The sequence below is a fragment of the Tamandua tetradactyla genome, chromosome 6, assembly GCF_023851605.1.
Source record: "Tamandua tetradactyla isolate mTamTet1 chromosome 6, mTamTet1.pri, whole genome shotgun sequence".
NCBI classification, from domain to species: Eukaryota; Metazoa; Chordata; class Mammalia; order Pilosa; family Myrmecophagidae; genus Tamandua; species Tamandua tetradactyla.
In genome coordinates, this window is record NC_135332.1 from 119394110 (window position 1) to 119415769 (window position 21660).

Genomic DNA, 21660 nt, shown 5'->3' on the forward strand with positions numbered 1-21660 from the left:
ATAGATACAACTCCAGTTTTGACCTTGATTCCTGGACCCATGTCTTCTTCCTGTGGATGCAGTATCATAAAGAAGTGTTGGATTTAATAAATGCATGTGTCTTGAAGGATGGCACACCAACAATTCAAGTGTTTTCTCCAACCTGGTGCTTCAATTATGCCTTTGGAAGGCTGTTCCAGAGATCTATGAGGACAGCTGCCTCTGGGACAAGCAGTATGTGATATGACCAGTAGATCGTATTGTTATGGGGTCACTCCCACTCCTCCTTTGTTGTGAAATGGGTCTCCTAGTCAGATATATGCCATGTGCGATTTGGTGCCTATGATCAAGCTGAGGGTCTGTTGGCAGGAGATCCACAATAGTTATCTACCTCTCTGAAAAATAAACACCGGCCTCCCAGGAGAGAAAGTGCCTGGTTTAGTCAACTTGTCACCAAGTGGTCAGTTGATGACCTTGGGGAATGATGCCGTAATGTGGGCTCAGTTTAGTTCAGTTGAATGTTCAGAAAAAGCAGTAGTTAGACTAGCCATGGTAAGTGAGAGTCTTTGTTGTCAGTCCCATACATAACCTCTATCTCTGCCTCCAGGACCACTCCACTTATGTGTACATCATGGCAATTGTGGGTTGGTCACTGACAAAGTTGGGTTAATGTCAGTCAGCTTAGTCATTTTGTCTATTTGGTTGTCCAGTGCCTCTTCCATGGTGAATGCTTTCTGGTAGGTGTGCTGGGGATTGAATCATATACCCCATAAAGGTATGTTCAAGCCTCAGTCTGTATTCCTATTCTTGTGAACCCATTCATAATTAGGACCTTCAAGGATATTATTCTTAGTTAAGGTATGGATTCATGTGTAAATGAAATCTTTGACGATCCTATTCAGATGAGGTTAAGTTGAATCAGGGTGGGCCTTAATCCATGTGACTGAGTCTTTACTAGCAGAGGACATTTCAGCCCAGACAGTCAGTAGATGCCAGAAGTCAGATACCAGAGAATGAGACAGAGTGCCATTTGACAGAGTCAGAGAATTAAGTTAAGGAACTCAAGGATCACAGCAAGCCAGCACCAGAATATACAGACTTCATGAGAAAGCCTGGCCTGACGTAATCTTGATTTTGGACTTACATTTCTGTGTGCCTGTCACTTAATGTCTTGATGTTTTTATTTTTGCATCTGTAAAACTACCTCACAGAGCTGTTGCTGGGATTAAATGCACAGCACCTGACACATAAACCTTTATTAATTGACAGTTATTGCTATTAGGAGTAGGAGTAGAGATAGCAGTAGTAGCAGAAGAAGCACTATTGTTAGAGGACCACAAATGCATCTGCAATACTTGAAACACCACACAGATATATTCACTGGTTCCTTAATTTTTGTAAACTACCATTTTGGCAATATATAAATGGGAACGTTGATATCCATGAGCATAGAAGAAAGAGTTAGCCACAGATATGGCAAAATTTAAAGGATATAGGGGAAAGAGAGCCCACTGATCTTCTCCCAGACCCTTGGTAATGCCCTAAATTCCACAGTTCAAGATTTATTTCTTCGATTTAAAATCTTTCCCCAGCCTGATTAAAATGCAGATACCCTTGGGAGGCATAAAGCATTGGCTAGTAGCAATCATAAACATATTTTGCATTTTCAGTCGCCAGCTAGTGTAAATAAAAAAAAGTGAGAAACTACATTGAGAGCATGAGATACTCCATGAAGAGGTAAGGCTGTGGCAGCACTAGCTACCTCCAAATCCTACTGAAAGAAAATGCAAAACTAACAAATACATAAATGTGTTTTGCTTAATCATGGAGCAATAAAATGTTTTGAGAGTGAAAACAAAATTTATTAATTCATTTTCACAAGTGGAGAAGAAATAAGACAAGTACAGTATAGTTTAGAAAATAGAGGTAGCATAGAGAGAGAAACTGATGAGCTCTGTCTGAGGGAGTTTGTGTGAGAACTACAGGAAAGGATTTGTTATTCACAGAAAAAAACAATATTGGAAAAATGAGTGAGTAAAAGCACACCAGACAGATGAGAAGTGGGAGAGTACTCCAGGCAGAGCTGGCATGTGTAAAAATGTGAAGGGAGGTGGAAAAACAATTCCCTACCGTAGTATGGTTCCAGGAGAAAGAAGTTAGGAGTGGCCATGGCAATCAGTGGCAAGGAGGTTCAAGGCAAGATCTGGAAAAGCCTGGCAGACCACACTAAGCAGTTTGAAGCTGATGAGAGTCTACCAGAAGTTTTTAAAGAGGTGAACATGTGAGTAAGTGTGTGCTTTTGAGAGCTCTTAAGGTCTTGTAACTTGGGAGGCATGAGCACATGAAAGATTCCCAGGTTGCACTCTGGGTGCCCAGACACACTGATAAAGTTCTGTGCATCATGCATTTGTTTGCTTCTGAAAGACAACCCATGACTTTGATCTGGCTTTCAAAGTGACTCATCCAAGAACGTTTAACAAAATCACTGATGTGGAGTTAGTTGAGAACTAAAGGTAAGGAATTAGAGTTATGGGGAGGCACAGAAAGTGCTGATTTTTAATTTTAAGTGTTATTAATTAGGACACCAACAGAGTGACCAGGGTTGAAATGAGAGGTGAGGAAATCACTACTATTGCTCACCCAAATACCTATTCTCTCCTACTTCATTACTGCAGTTGATGGGAAAAGGTGGCCACAAGTTTTTCCTACCCTGTGAGAGCTGTGATTTGCCATCTTTCCATCAAGAAGAGGAATCTTTCTCCCAAACTTTTGAATCTAGGCCTGGCCATGTGACTTGCTTTGGCCAATGGGATATTCACAAACACAGTATATGCAGACACTTATAAAGTAAGTGCCAGTGCATTGGGACTCACTGGGAATATTGAGATGGCCATGGGAAGAAGCCCTGGCTACCCCGAGGATGACAGGTTACGTGGAAAGAGAGGGAGGCCCTGCCATCCCAGCTAGATATTCTGGGATTGAGGTACTAGATATTTGTGTGATGCCATCATAGATTATCCAGCCTCAGCTGAGCTAGTTCGAAATTGTCCCACCAGACCTCAAAGAATTGTGAGATATGATTATTGTTGTTTTAAGCCACTAAGTCCTGAAGTGGCCTGTTCACAGCAAAACCCAATTTACTAATACTTGTCAACACAGTTCCAAAGAGCCGACTATCGGTACACCAAAACTTCTGTAGTACTGAGAGTTAAGAGAAAAAATCTGAGTGTGAAAAGAATTAAGGAATCAACAGTCAATTTTGTGGTAGGTAAAACTGTTAGGGTACATGGGATTGCCCAGGAAGAGATAGATTGAGAAGAAAAAGTCTAAGATAAAAATCTTACAAAATACCTGTTGTTACAGGAGTATGGCACGGTAGAGAAAAGTGGCAAGAAATACAGACAAAAGAATATTAAGAGGCTTAGCTATAGACTCTATTGAGCTTAAGATAAGGATTGAATATGTTCATTAAATTTACCAATAGTGAGGCTACTAAAGGCCTTTGGGGGAGTAGTCTGTGGGGCAGAATCCACTAAAGCCAGAGTGGGGAAGTGAATGGAAGTGATAAGAACACCACAAGTCTTTGACTTGTGAACTCACTCTTAGACTAGTGAATCTTGACTACAAAAAACAGAATAAGACAACACAAGTGGCCATAAGTAGTGAGAATGCTTTCGTCATTGTTGTTTGTTGGGTAAGACTTGAACGTATTTATAGCCTGAGCAGAAAGAGCCATTGGAGAGGGAAAATTTGATGAATTAAACAAAGAAACAATTGACAGAACAAGGCCTGGCCCATGCAGGAAGGAATTAACCTTAACCAGGAGTTGAATCTCTTCTTCCTGTGAGAGCCTCAGTACTGCTTCCTGAGAGGGAGGAAGGCACACGCAGATCTGCTCGGATACGCAGGGGGACACCAAGCCTGGCTGCTGCTTTTATCTGATGTCTGATGTTGATTGGAGGCATGTAAGCAATCAGAAAGGCAGCACTTGGAGGCTTCACTTGTGAATATTAAACCATGGCAGAAGCCCCAGCCAGCTGCTGGGAGTTTTTTAAAGCACTCTCTACTTTCAAATGAATACCTCCATATTACAAGACTGCGTAATAATTAATATTTCAAAACCTATGGTTCAAAAAAAAAACACCTTTGCCAAAGACTGCACATTCACCTACAGAAGGGAAACCTTGTTCTCTTGACCCAGCATTAGGGAAGGAATTTGAATACATTTACTTGTGATGATTTAAGCTTCTTGGCTCTTAACTAGCTCATATTTATAAAGTAACTGTGCTGTTAAGAGGAAAATATTTTGTGTAATTAGAGAATAGAAAAATATGTTCAGAATCCACATACATTTTGCTTAGGAAATGAAATTTGAAATTAGAATGAGGCAAGGAGAGATGATAATTGAGCTGACAGGGCAAGTTGGATTCAGAGATAAATCTTTGGCAGTATGTTTGGAGGGCTTTTCAAGGACCAATTGGCTTAGCATTGATAACTTCATTTTACTTATTTGAAGTTAAAATACAAGTGGGTATAGACTATAGGACAAATTTATGGTAAAGATTTGCATGGCATCTGTCAAAAAAATTGTACTAAACAGATGAAGTAAATTAATACATTAATTACTAATTACAACATATGTTTCTTAGCACTTGACTCTTACAATAATTAACTGAAATTTTATCTTTTCATTTGGATGCCTGCAGACCATGTACCTTCAAACAGATATTTCTTTTGCATCTATTTTACCCTATAACTTGGATTGCAGTGGTGCCCTTTTGTCTCTTTCCTTTATGGGAGGAGTATGGCATGGCAGATAAGAGCCTTGGCTCATGAAACAGACAAAGTTTTAAATTTTATACACTTACCATCTTCATGATTCTGATCCTCACTTGTGTTACCTATAAAATGGTGTTAATAATACTAGTCTTCTAGGGTTGTTGTAAGTGTTCAAAATGCTAACTTATGAAAAGCCCACAGAGCACCACCTGGCACATTTGAGCACTCAAAAAAAAAGTCAGCTATCCATTGAAATACGGTGATGATTATTTTTTATGGCTACTTCATTCAGCAAACCTATATATGCTGAATACTTTATAATGTGAAGCTTGAGATAACAGATTTAAATGCCACAACCAGATAGGTTTATTTGTTATTTGGTGAAGACAGTTTTGAAAGTCACATGATACGTGTAACAAGGCATCACAAGCAAATGTGTAAGTATAATCAACTCAATTTCCTTTTCTTTTTTAATTGGGGTATGGCTTTGTGTGGATATTCTAAGTGTTCAAATAGGAAGAGATCTATCTATAGCTGCCTTTAGTGTTGTTGATTTTCTTAAAAAAAAATTTGAATATCAATTGGATTCAAAACTGATAATGAATTTAACCCAAAGTTAATTTTATCCAGAAGCATAAAATCTACATGAAGAGAATACACAAAAGAAAAATGAAAAACACATGCAATAAGTGGATTATCTGGACCAAGATCAATATTTTTAATGATTACTAATATAAAAGGAAATGGAGAGCAGTTACATGAATATGCTATAAAGCTCCTTAACACAATTGTTTACTTTCTTTCCTTTTGCTTTAAAGTTAAATTTTTCTTTAATTTCTTAGACTTGTTTTAGTTTATAAATAAAAAAAATAGGAAGACTCAATCTTGCACAGATAGCTAGTATTTTCTCTTATGCCCACTAGATGGCAGGTATAGGTTTCTGAATACCCTTCCGAAGCTGTGTCATGTATTCTCACCTGCAGCACTAGATGAGAAAACCGACTTGGTTCAAAGTAGGAAATTTGAGAAATTAGTCTCTTTCTTCCTCTGGTTCCATCCCTCCCCCCACACTCCTACCCACAGACTTTAAAAAAAAGAAAGACTGGTAAAACTGGTAAGGGGGCATAGGGTTTCTAATAAGGATTTAAAGTTCTATCTACAATTACAGAGTGAAACAGCCCTCCTGTGTATTTTCTTTATACAAAAATTCGTAAAACCAGAATCCAGCTACAAATCGGTACTTAACTCGCCACGTATTTTCATGTGAAACATTCAAGTTGGTTCCTCTCTCTTTCTTTCTCTCTCTCTTTTGGGTACCAACAATACGAAAGGATGTGTAGTCTCTGTATAATCACAATCCTTTGTCTTTCCATAGTGTGAGGTCCTGTGGATTCCTGCTAGTCAAGAGGCAGTTAGAGATTACATTGTAAATTAGTAATTGATTTACTTTTATTTTTTTTTTTTTCTTTTAGATAAGAGACAGTAGGGAAGCAGGGAAATTTAAAAGAGATTCCCCCTCCCCAGAGAAGACTTTTGGTTAGATCTTTTTTCTTCTGGCTTAAAACGAGATTGAAATGACCGAATTTTCTGCTTTGAACCCTGTGCTCATTTTCATTGAGGGGCCAAGGCCCTGGAAATGTAAAGGGCCAATCTTTGCTGCACAGGGGTTCATTGCAGAGAAGGGTGTGTTGTGCAAAGACAAACAGGTCCCACAGATAGTTGCCAAGGGCACCGAATACATCTTTGCATTACACCTTGAACTAGCATGCTCATATCACCTCTTTTTATTGCAAGTGCCATAAATGACTGTAAAAGTTTGCAAATTTTGCACAGACCTTGACAATCAATATTTTAGCAGGAAATCAACAGAGAGGGGGTGGGGGAAGGAAAGAAATCCAGTTTGCTCTTGCTCTTTGACATTGAGAACTAAGTGTCAGATTTTTAGTGTCTCAAATGCATGTCATAACGCCGAGCAGTTTCAAATTAGAAGCTCATCCAGAAGTCTTGGCTTTGCATTTTTATTAACAAGTGACAGAGCATGGGAGCACTTCTGTGGCCTTAAATGGGCTTATCCTAGGAACTCCAAATCTTTGACTTGAGAACAACATAAAAGACTAATCCTCAGTTCTAGAGGCCATGCCTGCAGCTATTCATAAGTGTTTTTAAGCACCTCGCAGCCGAGATGGTCTAGGAGTGTCTAGATGTTACTTTTTAGCATCTGCACAGCACACAGAAGAATGGGCTGTAGGGCACCAATCCCTCGGCCCTTGTTCATCGTTTTTCTTTTTCTTCTTTTTTTAGTACGTTAAAATTAAAAGCGTTAAGAGGTGGGTGCCCTGTGAAAAGTCCGACAACTCAAATAACAGACAAGGGATGAAACAGGTACCAAAGCCGCCAGAACCGAATCACAATCCGTTGTAGCTCCAGACCCGGGGTCCGACCCCGCGTGGGGCGGCCGCGCCAGGTGGGAGGAGAGAAATGGCCCGGCGTCTCCTCTCCCAGGGGCGCAGAAGGGCAGCTTTATGGCTCTGGCAATGTATGCCCTGGCTTTGGGCAGCGCTCGGGAGCAAAAGGACAGTGCTTTTCCTGAAAGAGGCGGGGGCAAGGCGGTAGGAAGTCGCAGCCAGGAGAAAAGGCTCGCGCGCGGCCCAACACCGGAGGCCAGAAAGCCTCGAGGCCGTTTCCCACCCAACCACCCACCCCACCCCATCCTCGCACCACTGGTCCAGCCCCCTCCCCCGCCCCCCAGCCCCAGTGACCGGGATTCCGACCTCCCCTTTCTGAAGCAGAAATCACTCAGTGGCCTCCGGGGACTTTTTGAAATTCTGGAGGAGGCTGCTTCAGCTCTTCTTTCCTCGGGGTCAAATCACAGCCCCAGCGAGGCGTGGGGAGACGCGTTCAGCGCAGCCCCAGACTCGGTTAATTTCAGTGGAGTCCCTGCGGTCTCTTCCAGTCCACAGTCCTTTATATAGGAGCGACTTTGAAGCGGTCACTCGACTTTGCCCAAATCCGGAAAGAACGGGGAGGTGGAGAACTGTATGAGTTGAAGTTCTCCCTTTCTTTTGCGAGGACACGCGCGCGAGGGTGGGCGGTAATCCCTATCAAATTGCGCCCGCGCTAGGCGGTGGCCCACCCAGGTGTGACTACTACGCCCATGGTGGAGGAGCCGGTTCGGGACCAGGTCAGCAGAGGTGACAGAGACCCCGGTAGCACCGCGACAGGAAGGGGCCATTTCCATTCCCGGCGTCTTGTGAGGGCGCGGGGTCGCCCTGGGTAATAGGGTCTCTGTATGCTTAAATCATGACTTTCCCTGGAAACGTCGCGCGCCTGCCTGCGCCCTCCCCAAATCCTGAGTTCTCCACCCCAGGTCACTGCTTTTAATTAATAGTATCAAAATCGTTTTGGGGAGAACCCAGTGTTCTTATCAAAACGATCTGGGTGGCTCTGGGAAGAATTTAAAACGGTGTAATAAAAGATCACCAAAGCACAGGCTAAATGAGACATTTGACAGGAAAGCGAAGTAAAGGTTTTCTTGACGCCACTTTTGGTGTGTTTAGTTTTAGGTCAGAAAAACATATGAGATATACATATATGCATATGTGTTATCATCCCCCCCCCCCCACCACCACCACCACTAACTAGTGAAACAGAACTCTGTGTCTCCAGAGAACCTGTCTCTGGACAATCACCTGATCTCTTTGCTTCTCACTTTAGTCCAACTCACCCCACTCCCGTGCATCAGGGGACAAATCTCCTTATAGTAAAATTTTCATCTTCAGCAGCTTAAACCCGTGCCATGAAGAATGGTAATAAATTAGTTTCAGGAATAATAAAAGCGATGCTCTAAGGCTTGGTTGATTGGCATTGAGGTATCTAGTAAAAACTGCCGAGCCCGGAGTGGAGCAGACCCCTCGTTTTTTCTTTTCGCTTAACAGTGTTCTGATTTTAAAAAGTCATCGGAAACCATTTCCTTCACGCTGAGGACGCTGGGGTGTTAGCCGTGTAAACTAAACTCTTCTGAGATTTTTTAAAACTGATCAAGTACAATGTTCCCTCTTTAGATAGTAACTAACGCTGTGCAGTTTACGTTTCCTTGAATGCATGGCCGTTTCTCTCTCATCATTAGTTAAAACTCTCGTGTTAATAAAATTGCCAGGCAAAGGGTCTATATATGGTGTCAAAATATTTTTGAACACCGAATATATGACGTTCATTCCTGGTAGAACAACGACTCTACCGCACATTGATGATGAATTGATAATCCGAAACCGAACTCAATGACATCGCGGGTTCTTAAGAGTGAAATAGCCTGAAATTACTGAATTAAAATATTTCTCTCCCGGGAACAACAGAGGCCAGGTGTTATGAAAGCTTCTGTGAACTGGGATGGAGCATTTCTGTCTTCAGATTTTCAGTGTTTTATAGAAATTACACATTCACATTTTGACATATAAGGCAACCTTCATTATAGAAGTAACTAGAAATATATATCATTATACATATAAAGGAATCGCCACAGGGGATCTTTAAACAGCATACCTAAGAATGATTTGCATAATATATGTAACCTGTTAATTACTGCTCCTCCATCTCAGACGTCTCCGGACACTCCCCCGCCGGCGACGGGAACAGAGGTCGCTCTTGCGACACGGTCTGCAGACCACGTGGACAAAGAGGACCCAAGAATGTGTTTTGCTCAAGAAGGAAGATTTAAAGAAAATAGTATGTGATCTCTCCCCTTTGTTCTGCTTTCTAAAACAGCTAACTACTTGTTTTTGAAAGAGCTTTTCACCATGAGACTCAGAAAGAGGAAACTGAAAAAGTTTAGTAAACCCGATCTTAAAATAAAAAGAAAAAAATGCACCTTTCCTTTAATCTCCATGGCATTGTTATTATGGTCTTAAAATAACAGCTAACCCCTTGGTTGGAAAGCAAAACCTTCTGGATTAAGCAACTATTTATCTCATGAGCATAATTACTTGTTGGACCTGAAGTCATTCATTCCTGAAACCACGAAGTTAAATTGTTGGGATGTTTTTAAAGGCCAGGCTTCCGGCTATTTGACAAATGCGAGATCGGGATGACCGGCGCATCTCTGCTGGGTCTGAGAGTCATTTCTGGGAGAAGTCACGCGGAGGTGCCTCGGGTATGGCTGGGAGAAAGGAAAAGCTTTCCATCAGCAGCACATATAAAAAGGGCACCTGAAGCCACAGGTGCCAGGCATGGCCTGGAATGGAAACGAGTTCCCCTTTTCCCAGAACTCTTGCAGAGCAAGGCGGTCACAAGCATCTGAGCAGAGTCTAACCCTGAGGCCCAAGGTGCAGTTTAATGAAATGACTGAAGCTTCTTGGGGTTGGCCTCAGTGCAGTTCTTAAGGGCCCACTGAATTCCCTGTCACATTTCCGCCCCCTTTCTGGACCTAACTGGTGGGAATTAAATCCTCATTCTGGGGTCAACTAGTTTCTCCCTGCTACTGCCAGTCGTGGGGGCGGGGGTGGGGGGGGGGGTGGGGAGCGCCAGTCGTGGAAAAGAAATGCGGGCCCAGCTGTATTGCCCTAGACTGGGAGTGGCTGTAGGCGGGGAACGCGGACGGTGCTTCCCGCACCCGCGATCGCAGCTTGGCCTTAGACCGCTGGCGCCCTCGCGGGGGCTCCTCGAGGTGCGGGCGACGCGGGAGAGAGAGACCCCGGCTCCGAATGGCCAAGCCGCGGCGCGCCGGGCTTTGCCGGGGAAAATTTCGGCACGTGGCTCGTGAAGCCCGGGAGAACCGCGGCGGCCAAAGGAGGTCGGGGGTTGGGACTTGCTGGCCGGCCCGCTGGCTGCCCCGGCTGGGGCCTTGGGAACAGGGAAATGAGCGCGCCGAGGCGGTGGCGACCTCGCTGCTTTCAGTTTTCATTGAGGCTGCTGGTTACTGTTTAACATCCCCACCCACGTCCCAGTTTGTTTAGTAAATCGATCGGACTGTGAGAGTCGAGCCGCTGTCCTGTCGCCATTGAGCAAAGCTAATATTCTCCCCAGCATATGGTATAAAGTCTTTGCTCGAGATCGAAACAAAAACAAAAACAACAACAAAAAAAAAAACAAACGACAACAAAATCCTTAAGCCTAGACTACCAATTCACCCCAGCCCCACCCCCTCCTCCCATCTCCTCGCTTTTAACAAACTTCCCAGGCTCGGGAAAGTGCAGCGCAGGACAGCGCTGGCAGGGCTGGGTGGGGGGACCTGCAGCTGGGAGATGCGGCGGCTGCCGCGCAGCTGACTGAGACGCGGGAGCTCCCGGAGCGGCTCCACGCAGGTAAGTTTCTCCGCACGCGTCGCGGGGCCCGGGGCTGAGCCGCGAGGGTAGAGAGTCCGCGGCCCCCGGCCGGGGTTTGGCAGGAGGAGTCTCGGTTCCCTTCCGGCGGCTGAAGGAGGGGCGCCCGCCCAGGAGGAGCTGAGCCTTTAGGACCCTGACTCCAAGCAGGGTTGAAAGCAGATACCCTGAGGCCTCCCACAGCCTGCAGTGGAGGGAAGAGGAAAGGGTGGAGGGGAGGGAGCGAAAAGGGGTGGGATGTGCGAGCCATTTACCCAGGAAGACAAAAATAAAAGTTGGGTTTGCTTGGGGGCAGAGAAAACTTTGGTGTCTGTCCGCGACTCACGTGATCCCCACAAGTCTCTGGGGTCGCAGGTGGGGTTGTTGTGGCCTGGGGCAAAGCTAGGACATGAGGATGTCTTGTGGGATGCGGACATTTGTGGAGAGGTGCTTGTTATTGGAGCACCACCCCCACGGCCTTTGCTCAACTCTCATCTTCGGTGCGTTCTCTTAGAGACGTGTCACGCGTGGGCATCTTCAGGTGATGAGAATGGGGAAAGTTTTGGATTCTATATAGAGAGAGAGGGAGAGAAAGAGAGAGGTGAAGATACAGATATAAATATTATAAAACCATAGATATGAAATCATAAATATAACGCTGTACAAAATAATACTGTATAATTACATGTTATAAATATATAGATAGATAATATTTAAACTTTATCTTAGCATCCTTTGTGAAGAAAAGGTCTATTGGAAGCTTTAGCTGAACAATGTGTCACCTAAACAAGAATCATACTATGCCTAACGGGAATAGATCAGCACGTGATCAGATCTTAGAATTGGATATAACCTATGCCTCATACCTACATCACCACGGTTCTAAATCTTGCTCAAGCCAGCGTCAAAGCACTCCTCTCCAACATGCAAAACTTCCTGTCAAACTCTCCTCTGAGGGCCAGGGCTAGACAATACAGAATGTAGATGCTCAAAACCTAATTGGGTGTCCTGAAAACGAAATAACAGGATAGCAACATTTCTCCCTGTGTTACTTTCTCTTGCTTTACCTTCATCTTGCATGTAAACTTACAATACTCTTCCTCTCCAGCTATCACCATTTCTCTGAGTCCTCCTCCATCCTCTCATCACACCTTCCTCTGTTCTCAGGTCCATGGACCCTCCTCCTGACCCCTTGAGAGTTGGAAGTCTGTGGCTAAGTAGACTTGGTTCCCCTAGTACCACTGGGGGAAAGGGGAGGGGGAGTGCTGGTAGACTATTCAGTGTGCTGTTTTCAAAGAGGAGTAGAAATTGAGAACCTTTCGTCTTCTCCTGTCCATTCCCCTTAGGCTCCATTCATAGGCTTAAGAAAGGGGAAATTTTTTCATCACGTTTTATGGAGGCACACAACCCTTTTATTAAAATGTGTCTCTTAAGCTATCACTGGCATTTTATTCTGCAATTGTAGCTATAATCATATAAGACATCAGAAATTAATTTTGGGAATTGCGGAGGTTTCTTTAATACTCATCATGTAAATAACCTTATTTTTGAGTGTCCATTCTTTTTTTGAAAATTCGTATTTCTATAAATCCTAAAGATGATACTTGCTAATAAAACCCTGTAATTCTAATAAAATATCAAATGAAGCCTCCCTCACCCCATTCCACTATATTTATGTATCCACTACTAATAACTGGGTTTGTGTCCCTCCAGTTTCCGTATGTATCACCCAAGGCATTTTTCTTTCATTATTTAAAAAAATTGGATAATGAGCTCATACAATACCCAATGTTCTGAAATTGATTTTTCATTAACTCTTTTTCAAATATTTCCCTGTAAATATATGAAGATTCTCTCTTAATGTGTCTGCTCTATGTACCCAACCAACATCCCCCAGAATGATCATTTAGATTTTCCAATGTTTTGTTATTACAAAGTGATGTAGTGAGTATCTGTGTACATTATCTTTGCATGGGTACTTCCAAAGATTTATTCTGAGAAAAGAATTGCTGGCTTCAGGGAGATGTTCACTTTAAATCTGATGGATATTGTGGAGCCTTTCTAAGTATCCACAGTATATTTACCATGCTCTTGCCAACATTGAATAATAAAGTAATGATTTGTTTAAAATGTTGACAATGTGTCAAAAAATTGATTTCTCATTGTTGGAGTTTGATACCTTGAAATTATATAAGCCAGTTTTGGAACATCTGCCTTGGGGAGTGTGAGATTTTTGTTTTAAAAATATAATAAAGTGGGAAGAGAATTAGATGTATTTCAAAATGCAATCTTATTTTGAGCTTGTAAAAGATGCCACCACATTTGTTATTATCTGTCCGTTACTGAATGGCTAGAGATATTGGTGCATGAATAGTGAGAATTTCCATATTGCAAACATGGGACTATCATTTCTTTTGTAGTCACTCTTGTATTTTATGTTTTATGGTTCTTGATTGAACATGTTCTCCACCTTCATAAAAGATGCTTCACCCCACTGGGGATGATGGCACAATTTTAAATGAGTTATCACAGCTTGGATTGTTGAGAAGCCATTGAGGTAAACAAAACAACTCAATATGAACTGATGAATCCTTTTCTCCACTCTCCTAGAAATGTGTGCCTGCTGTTGCTAGTCCCCCAACTCATACACAGAACCAGGGATCATTTCAGATATGGCTTCCTTATTACAGTCGAGCAAGCTGTATAGTAATTTCAGTATATTTCTAGCTAATACTCACTGAATCTCTAATAGGGCCTTAATATCTAAGCAACTTACACGCATTTTCTCTTTTAGATTCTTACAACAATCCTATGCGGTTGACACTTATATTTTCCCTATTTCATGGATGAGAAAAATAAGCAAAGAGAAATTAGGTAACTTGCAAGGTCGTACATCTGCAAGGGGCTGAGGAGTTGAAATGCAGGCGTCTTGGCTCCAGCTCCAGGCCGTGAGGGTAACTATGGCTGTTCCATGGGGTTGTGGGTGGAATAAGAACTGAAACCCTGACCCCACTGCACGGGTCAAGCCATGCTCCTTGGTTCTTGGCCGGGTATTCTCCGGGGACGGGAAACCTCTAGCTCACAAAATGGCACTGCAGAGGCTGGCAGCAACCCTGTTCCTGATGTATCATTTACGGAGCTACTTGTATACATATTTGGAGGTTTATTGCCAGCGAGTACCTTTGTAACCTCATACTATCTTGCCAACTCTTCATAAACACACCCTACAGATCTGCCTTCCTGACTATATTTCTTACCTTATTTTTAAATACATCAGGACACATTATACTATCTACATGGTAGAATGGATTGATGGCTTCTGATGTGTTCCCATAAAAACCTTTCATTTTATCAAGGCAGTTTCGTGGAAAAGACAAAGGGATTTCAGTTTTGTTTTATTTTGCTTTTCACAATACTCCCCATTTTGGGTGACTTTGGCTTTTGGAGGCCTTTGAGAAGGACCAGTGCCACAAGTAGCATATGACACAACCCAGGAGCGCAGGCTTTATAGACAAACAGGGAGATTTATAACACTTTTTTACTAAATGTGTGGGCCTTGGGCAAATAACAACCTCTTCAAGCCCCAATTCCCACATTTCTGAAATGTATATAATTATAATACCTATGTCATAGTGTTGGTGTGATGATCATATATGTTAATACATATATGGAAGACATTTAGAACAGTGCTTAACACATATCACATATGTTATAGAATGAGTAATGCATTTAAAATACTACCTGACTTGTAGTAAATTCTTGGTATTACCTGTTTTGATTGACACCCCCTCTCTAGAATATATTACGTTTACATACGTAAACAAATTGCATATAACTTCAAGAGTTTATGGATCCCTACAACCTAACCAAGGCCTCTAATAGACCTTGGAGATTCAACCATGAATAAGATAGACATGAATGGATCCTGACTTCATGCAGCTTTTCGCTGAATATTACTTTCCCGAGAATTGTTGTGCATATAGTTCAAGGGATAGAGCATGGGCTTTGGAATGGTTATAATCTGTGTGCAGGTCTTTGCTTCTGCCTTTTCCCAACTCTCTTCCCAGGCAAGTTACTTAATGTTTCTGTGTCTCACCTTAAAAAGCTGCAAGATGAGGCTAATAATCCTTACTCTCAAAAGGTTTATGGATTAATTCTTGTATTATTTAAATCAAGTATTTTATTTGTTCAGTGTTTGACAGCTTTCTGCACATTCTAATTCAAATAAGAAAGAAATTATATATGATAAAAATGTTGACATAGACATCTAGACAGATTTTTCGTCTTATTTTAAGTCTTAGCTGTTACCATCTGGGCTTGATGTTTTAATATTTAAATTTGAATATTTAAATATGTTTTAATATTTTGAATCATTAAGTATTGTTCTATTTAGGCTTTATATACTGTGATTTGCTTTGCTTTTATATTCATAGCTGACTGAAGATTATGGAATCTGGTCGCAGTAATTTTGTTTTTAATTTTTGTTTTTCCTTATTTCAGAAGTCATGTTATAGGTTGCAAATAGAGTTGATATATATTTATTTAACAGAAATTAAGTTATAGGCACTGTACAAGGTACCTGGAATAGAAAAATTAATAAAGCAGATTTCCTCCCTCAAATACAAATAAATCTACTGAGAAGACAAACACATCATACAACCATCCAGAATATATGGTGATAACTCTTTCATGGGCGTTATAGATAGAAATACCATGGAAAATGAGAGCACAAAGGATACATTTAGCTTGAATAGTCTAGAGAAATTTCACGGAGGAGTTATGATTTTTTTTAGAGCTTGCTTGGTGGAGAAGTAGTATATTTGAAGCAGAGGAGATTGCATTTGGAGTAAGAAGAGTAGAAAGAGATGAAGTGGAGATGGATGACTGGTCCAGAGTCTGGCGAGCGTGAATGCGGGTAACAAAGATTTGAACTCTGTCTTCTAGCAGTGGGAAGCCATCACAAGTTTTTAAGTAGGCCAGGTTATGAACTTTTTTTTTTTTTTTTTATGATTAACTAGCAGCATTTCAGAGGATGGTTTGTAGAGGGAGAGACAAGAGGCGGGAAAAGAGAGGCTTTCACAAGAGTCCAGGGACAATGTAGATGTAGAGAAGAGGATTAAGATCTGTAAACTGGAGTTAAGGACTATTAGATAAAGAAGATGAGGGAGAGAGGAGTTAATGCTGATCCTAAATTCATATTCTTTAGGATTCTACAAGGAAGTTTAAGATTTGACCATGGTCATTGTGGACTTACATTTCTCCAACTATTATATTCGTACAATTCATTCATGTTTAAAAACTTGTTTTGCATAGCAAAACAGAAGCTTGCTTGATCATTTGAGAGGGGTTGTTAGTTATAAGAGTATTATTTCCTTCTTTTGGACTAACTTTCAACAAAGTAATAATTGTTTGTTTTTAACCTGGATACTGCAACAACCAATGGTTCTCCCTGTCTCACTTTGTTGGCCTCCAATATTTTTCCCAAGAGAGCAGCTAGGTAATGAACAGAAGACAAATCTGGTCACGATCTTTTCTCCCCACTTAAAATCAATTATTACTTCTTAATACCCTTAGTAATGTCCAAATGCCTTCAGACAACTAGACCCCTTGTGAATTTGCCCATGATTTCCATACTATCTGAGACCCCTTACTTTAGTGTTCAGTTGGAATAAATCTCTTAGTTCTTCAAATGCACCTTATTGTGTACCTTCCAAAGTGTTGTTTCTACTCCTCGGAACACTACCAGCTGCCATTGCCTTCATTTTTCCTCTACCCCCAAACATCCTAACTAATTTCCATTTATCCCTTCAGGACTTGGCTCGAATATACTACTTTAAAATCTCTACTAAATTTCTGACCCCATGTATCAATGTCTTGTGCTTTCCTCATCATGACACTTACCATCTTCATCACACATTGTGTTTCTGTGTTTGATGATCATTCTTTCAGATTTGGGTTTTAGGTCTCTGAGTAAGGAACTAAAATGTCGCTGCTCACCTATTCCCAATTCCTAACGTTTATTTGACGATTAATGACTTTGTATTCACTGAATAAGTTAATTATGTTAATGGAGAAGGGAAATAAAATATCAATAATAGAATTAGAAAACATTTGTTCAGTGCCTAAATTGTTAAGCACTAAATTCTATGCTAGGACTTAAGCAATGACTAAGAAACAATTCTTCTAAGTTTCTCATCTCTGGTTGGGGATACATAGAACAGAATTAGTATTCACTGTGATGAGTGAAATCATTGAGTAATGGTGAAACATTATGGAAATGTAGTGAAAGACCCACCAGTTCTCCTGGTATATGTTACACAGGAATTGATATATGGATTCTTTTACATTTTTTAATTGCAATATAATTTATTTTCAATTCTTTTAAATTGTTCATTGCAATATAATTTATATTCAATAAAATTCTGCCTTTTTTAAGCATACAGTTCAATGAGTTTCAGCAAATGCATATAGTTGTGTAACTATTACCACAACCAAGATATAGAGCATTTCTCTTATTTTAGTTTCCTAGGCTGCTTGAGCAAATACTATGGAATGGGAATTTATTTGCTTATGGTTTTGAGGCTGGGAAATTGTCCAAATCAAGGCATCATCAAGCTGAGATACTCTCTGCCCAAATACTGTGGTGTTCTGGGGGGTGCTGCTAACAATCTTGGTTCCTCTGTCACATAGCAAGGCACATACAACTCTCCTGGCCTCTCCCTTCTCTTCCAAGTTTCTTTGATTTCAGCTTCCGGCTGCTTCCTCTGTAGCTTTCTCTTCTCTGTCTGAATTTCATTCTCTTATAAAGGACTCCAGTAATAGGATTTAGACCCATCCAGAATGAATTTGGACACAACTTAACTGAGATAACTTTATCAAAAGGTCCTACTTCCAGTGAGTTCACTCCCATAGAAATGGATGTTTTCCTGGGGGTACAGACAGCTTCAAACAGCCACGTCACTCTCCACCCAAATTTTCTTGTGTGACTGTCAACCACCTTTCCTACTCCTTCAGGCAATCACTAATATGATTTCTGCTCTTAGTATAACTGCTCCCAAATAATATATAAATGAAATCATACAGTATATAGTATTTTCTTTTGGCTTTTTTCATTTAACATAATGTTTTTGAGATTCAAAGATTTTGTTGATTGTGTCAGTAATTTATTCTTTTTTAAAAACAGATTTATTGAGATATAATTGACATACAGTAAAATGCATATATTTAAAGCATACATTTGAACATTTTTGACATATTTATATATATGTGAATCCATCACCACTGTAATAATAATATAGCTATCACTCTAAAAGTCTCCATATATTCCTTTGTAAACTCTTTATTCTGCCCCTTCCCACTCTCCTCTTCCCCATCTTAAGGCAACCCCTAGTCAACTTTCTGCACTTTAAATTAAGTTTCCTTTTTTAGAGTTTTATATATTTGGAATAGTACAGACTTCTTCTATGTCTGGCTTCTTTCACTTAGCACAATTTCCTTGAAATTCACTTATAGAGTTGCATGTATAAACAGTTCATTCCACTCTTTACCATTGTATGTTCATGCCATTGTGCATTTATGCCACAATTTGTTTATCTATTCACCTGTTAATGAACATGTTATAGTTTCCAGTTTTGTGCTATTACAAACAAAGCCGTGTGAACATTCTTGTGCAAGTCTTTTTATCGTTAGTGCAATAATTTTGCTTGTAAAATGTAGGAATAGCTGATCAAATGGAAGAAACTATGGGATTGTTTTCGAGAGTAATTGTACCATTTTACATTACACCAGTAGTGTGTGAGAGCTCCACGTGCTCCACATCCTCACCAACACTTGGTAGGATCAGTCTCTTAATTTTGACCCTCTAAAAGCTACACAATGGTATCTCATTGTGATTTTAATTTTCATTTCTTTAGTGACTAATGATTCTGAGTATCTTTTCATGTGTGTATGTACCATTCATGTATTATATTTGGTGAATATTTTGCTCAAAACCTACTCATCCTCCCCCTATTCAAAATTGAGATGTTTTCTTATTATTGAGTTATAAGAGTTCTATATATATATTATGGGTATAAGTTCCTTTATCAGATATGTATTTTGCAAATATTTTCTCCCAAATATGAATTCAATTTTTTAAAAATTCATTCTTAAACAAGGAGTAGGGTTTGACAAAAAGAAAAAGAGAGTAAAGACTATTTCAGCCCTAATCATAATGAATAGGAATAAAATGTGCAAAGGAAAAAATAAAGTTGGTTTTACGAGGCTCCAAAATAGTAAGTAGGAGAAGGTGGTAGAAAGAAGTGAGTTTACAGAAATAGGAAGAATCCTGAATATAAAAATCTGTGTTATGCTATGGAATTTAGACTCTCTTGTAAATGATAACAATTAATAAATATCAATACAATAACAACAATGACACTAATATTTGAACTTAACAGTTTGAGTTCTTTCACATGCACAACTTACAGGGTTTTCTGCCTATATTATTTTACTTAAGCCCTGTAACAATGATAGAAAGACACTAAGACTTAGAGATGTATGCTGTCAATATTAAATATATTTTTGAATTTGCAGGCAATGTTTCTCAGCTACATACCAGTGTGTGTTCTGTGTGTGTGTGTGTGTGTGTGTGTGTGTGTGCAAATTTAATGGCATATGAGGAAAACAGTGACACCTGGGTTGGTCTGCAACGGCTCAAGAGGGTACTTTCTCACTGGGGCAGGAAAAAGTATCCTGCTGAGCCATGGCAGATGGCACAATAGGCTCTCCTAAAGGTTGGGTGCATTGATGTACTTGGAAAATGACAATTCACTGATGTAGAGTTTCATAAAAATTTCAAAATCTCAGAGGATTTTCTAGATTCTGTGAAGTTTCTTTTAATTGTACTTTATTTGTAAACTGACAAAAAAATAAAATGTATATGTTATTTTATCAAGATAAAACCATAATATGACCAAGTTCTTTCTTATTTATTTATTTATTCATTCATTATTGTTTCTCATGGGACATTCAGAGAACTTTTTCTCTTCAAATATAATCCTTTGGTTTAATGCATATTCTATTTTCAGGTCCCTGACTTCTTCCTTGCCCATGCTACAGATGTGAACTACTTCTGCCTTAGACCAATTTCAGAAACATACAAGCATTACATGCTGAACACATTCATGATTTAGGCATTTTCTTATTTATCTGTTTATTTGCATATTGGACTCACTTGCAAGTTTTTGTGATAAATGAATAAGAGAATTGTAATCTAGAATAACTGAAATATACTTGAAAGAATGAGACATAATCATGTCAAAACACTCTTTTACCAAAAGGTAAAGTGATTTAATTATGTATAATGTGTCCATGCACATAAATATATCTTATTGTGTATCTTTCGTGTAATCATTTCAGAATCACTTTAAGAACTGCACAAATATTATACAGGATATCCTTGCAGACACACAAAGCTTGGAAAGTGTCAATTTCCCACAGGTTAACCTGGAAGGTCAGAGCTGCTTTTAAAAAATACTCACAAAATCTTTCCCTTCCCATTCGTATGTGTTTGATTTAGGACAATGGAAAAAGCTTGCAGTCTTTGGAGCCAAATAGATTTTATCCAAACCTGCAGGGCTTGGGCATGTCCGCTGACTTTTGGCATATGCTCTTAACCCACCTCAAACACCCCAGCTGTAATGAGAACAAACAGCACACATTCATAACATGCAGTTTTATTATTTAAGTCCAAAATGATTTTGAGTAACATTGTGATTTTCTACCTGCACAAAGAACAATTTTGTTCTTATGAAGCCAGAAACTGGCATTTTATTTTATTAAATTGAACTGATAAGTTGTATATTTGAAACAAGCAGATTGCAATTCAATTTAGACAGGAGTTTTTGAGGTATTATGTGAAAAACATGTCATGGCTTAAGTGATTTAAAGAATAAGCAAGGTACCTTAATTTTAGGAAGTAGCAATCTAGTTGGGAAAATAAATACATAAAAAAAACCTTGTTCAAGTTGATTTTTGGTAAGGGTTGAAATAAACAATTCACTTATTCCAGGATGTTCAGATGTGTGTGTGTGCGCATGCATAAATATTATAAATACACTAACAATATATACTAATCACATGAGTACATACAAATTTTTAATTTAGATTCTAAACATTTGAGATGCTTTATTCCAAGTTTAATTGGACAAAGTAAAAGTTTTAATTTGCAATATTTGCAATATTTTCCATTAGTTACCATATCTTTTGTCAGTTAAGTATTATTCCTTGAACAATTTGTCAATTAAAAAAATGGATTAAAAATAAAAAGAGTAGTTATCAAAACTAGTGATGATGATATTGAAACAGAGGAAAATGGGAGCAAAATTAAGGAAATTAATACAATATAAACTATTATATATCCATTTCTATAAAAATTTGTCCACCAAAAAGAATACATTTCAACTTTTTTTTGATATAGAATATTCCAGATATAGAGAAAATACAAAGAATTAATCTGAAAAAAATTTTTTCTACGTAAGGGAAAAGAATGAATAAAATATGTATTTTTGGAAGGGTATAAAGAAAGTGATTCAGTCTTATTACAATCTTAGATGTTTCATATCTTCCT

The 21660-nt window shown here is 39.7% G+C and overlaps 1 protein-coding gene across 3 annotated transcripts in view; it reads left to right on the top strand.

Annotated features, from left to right (window-relative positions):
• The first annotated feature begins 10691 nt into the window (after window positions 1-10691).
• Window positions 10692-21660, top strand: part of HNF4G (hepatocyte nuclear factor 4 gamma) — a 128116-nt gene continuing 117147 nt past the window's right edge. For 2 of the 3 annotated variants that reach the window (XM_077167033.1, XM_077167034.1), the window contains exon 1: window positions 10692-11054. The gene's annotated coding sequence lies outside the window, so the exon portion shown is untranslated. Of the gene's footprint in view, window positions 11055-11375; window positions 14006-21660 lie in introns of those variants that run through there. The other variant, XM_077167035.1, reaches the window with a different exon arrangement.